The sequence below is a fragment of the Mastomys coucha genome, unplaced genomic scaffold (assembly GCF_008632895.1).
Source record: "Mastomys coucha isolate ucsf_1 unplaced genomic scaffold, UCSF_Mcou_1 pScaffold11, whole genome shotgun sequence".
NCBI lineage: Eukaryota > Metazoa > Chordata > Mammalia > Rodentia > Muridae > Mastomys > Mastomys coucha.
Genome location: NW_022196893.1, coordinates 19,377,529 through 19,380,305, shown reverse-complemented (window position 1 = coordinate 19,380,305; position 2,777 = coordinate 19,377,529). Strand labels below are relative to the sequence as shown.

The following is a 2,777-nucleotide window of genomic DNA, read 5'->3' as shown; positions in this document are numbered from 1 at the left end:
GTCATCAGGGAAATGCAAATCAAAACAACCCTGAGATTCCACCTCACACTAGTCAGAATGGCTAAAATAAAAAACTCAGATGACAGCAGATGCTGGTGAGGTTGTGGAGAGAGGAACACTCCACTATTGCTCGTGGGATTGAAAGCTGGTACAACTCCTCAGGAAATCAGTTTGGCTGTGCCTCAGGAAATTGGACATAGTACTATGTGAGGACCCAGCTATACCCAGAAGATGCTCTCCAACATGTAACGAGGACACATACTTCACTATGTTCATAGCAGCCTTATTTATAATAGCCAGGAGCTGGAAACAACCCAGATGTCCTTCAACAGAGAATCTCTTTTGAAGGAGGGCATACAGAGGTGATGAGATGGCATTACCATGGACAGGGACTAGAGATGTCCTGGGCACTGTGGTCTAGCCTGGGACCCATGTAAGTCTGTGTCTCATCCAACCTCATGAGTGGTCTTGGTGGCCACCTCGGACTTGGACACCATGCAGCGATGGTGAATCCCATGAGACAGAAAGTGACAGAACCTCTGTTCTAGGGAGCCATGACTCGAATCCAGGGGCTATGGAGAAAAGACTCAGGGCTCAGCTCCCTTTAAAGGCCAGGAGCGCTCAGCTGTTGCCACTCTTTGCCTGTCTCTGCAGCTTCCTTCTTGGTTAGACAGGAGCCCAGGTTTCCTCCAGTCCACCCCAAAGCAGGGGTCCCTTGGGCTGAGAGACTGGATGAGTTGGTGCAGGCATACCAACTCCAGCTGGCCTGAAAGTTGTCCTAAACCAGCACTTTTGAGCAAGTACAGGAGAAGCAGTTATTCCACTGGCTCTGCCCACAGCAGGTTCTCAGCGGGTAGTGTTGTCCCTCACCCATTGCTCCTCACTCATGCTGCATAGATCGGTCACCATGTACCCGGGATGGGGACACTCATGGCCGGGTTCTTGACTCAGGTGGAGGTGGAGACCCTGAGCAGGCATCCCATGAGAGCAGATGTGGGCTTAGAGGAAGGGAAGCCCAAGGGAACACAGCATGCACATGTACACTCCTATACGTATACATACACATTTCAACGTATACACATATGCACTTGCATACACACATGCATAGGCACATTCACACTCACATTCAAACATATGCATATAAATTCTCATTCATGCACATCTGTATGTACACATTCATACATTCACACACAAATGTGCATACTGTACATCCAAACTGGCATGCATACCCAGATTGACACTCATATATGCACTCGTTTAATATACATGATGCGTTTGTAAATATCTATTGTGATTGGATGCTCACAGGCATGTCAGCAGCTGCAGCAGCTGATTCTGCACTCAGCTGTGGTGCACACCTGAGACACTGAGCACACCAGTGTGAACTTCTACTCCTGTGATGTGCATCCCCAGGTTAGGATAGTTCCTCTGCTTAGCAAAACTCAACGAGCCGGTGTTTTTGATAAGCAGCTCGATGTAGCTTTCCTGAGGGCGCAGCAGGGTCCAAAGATCAGGACTGGGAACCCAGAGACACAACTCTTACACTACTAGGTGACCTAGGAAGTTTCGGTGGGTGAGGCTGGGACCCTTGTGCCCTTCATACTGACTGATTGTGCAGCCTTTGTGGCCAGAAGGTGGGCATTTGCCTTTTAACAGGCAGCAGAAGCAGTAGTTTACTCCAAGCTCTGTGGAAGGAGCATGAGGACAAACGGACATCATGTTCTCTCTGCGAGTTAGGCTCCTGAAGGACAGAAGCCTACATTCCTCCACCCAGACGAAGCCCCTCAGCTTTCTTGAGGCCATTGAGCTGTTGGGAGGGAAGCGTGCCTCCAGGCTCGATGCTCCTCCCCTGCCTTCTTCCTAGCCTTTGGGATTCAACCTCTCTTGGCACCTTTGGGTTGCGCAACCTTTGTGTCACCCGAGCTTTCTGTGCAATCCCAATGAGCCCACTGTTTTGCTTGTTGCCCTTGGAGAGAATCATTCCTTTGGTCTGCTGCCCTCTCTGTCTCGGGTAACGAGGAAGAGACCCGGTGAAAAGTCACACAGCAGCCATGAGGTGAGCAACTCTTTAGTAGAGGATTCTGTCCGCATGGTGTTCTTGTCAAGGACATGGGGCCAAGTGACCATGGCCCTAACCCACCAAACTGTGAACCAAAACTAGATAATTCCTCTTGCTAAGTTGCTGACAGTGATGTCAAAGCAATTAGTGCACGTTTTCAGCTCACAGATACATTTTTATGTATTCTTAAACTCCGTAAAACAGAATGGTGCTGCATTAAAGGTAAACAGCTCTAAAGCTTGCCTATGTTATAGAGCTTATTTTACGTCTGACACATACTGATATGTCCCCTGCCACTGAAGTACATTTTCACTAATATGGAGCATTTCTTTGCACAAATACACAAATGTGTCTTATTTATTTAATCCTGTGACAGATGGACATCTAGTTTTGCACTCAAAGAAGCAGGATTCTTGCTAATCTTCTCTGTATCGTTCCAATTTTAGTATATGTGCTGCTGAAGTGAACACGAAACAGGATTCTTAAAGCTTCCACATAGGCATCCGCCAATGCCCACAGACAGGGGAGTATAGTACTCAAACTTAGACACAGGATTGCCTGGACATAAGTTATGCCCGAATTTACCTCATTTAACAAGGATGAATTGTTTTTCAAAACAATTGCTCCAGAATTCTCCTCCAAAGGCACACATACAATTCCAGTTGCCCCACATTCTTGTCAATGCGTTACATGTTGAAAGTTACATTTTTATCTGTTC

General features: G+C 47.4%; 1 pseudogene; it reads right to left on the bottom strand.

Annotated features, from left to right (window-relative positions):
- Window positions 1–2,463: 2,463 nt before the first annotated feature.
- Window positions 2,464–2,529, bottom strand: LOC116083144 (annotated as a pseudogene).
- Between the last annotated feature and the right edge of the window lie 248 nt (window positions 2,530–2,777).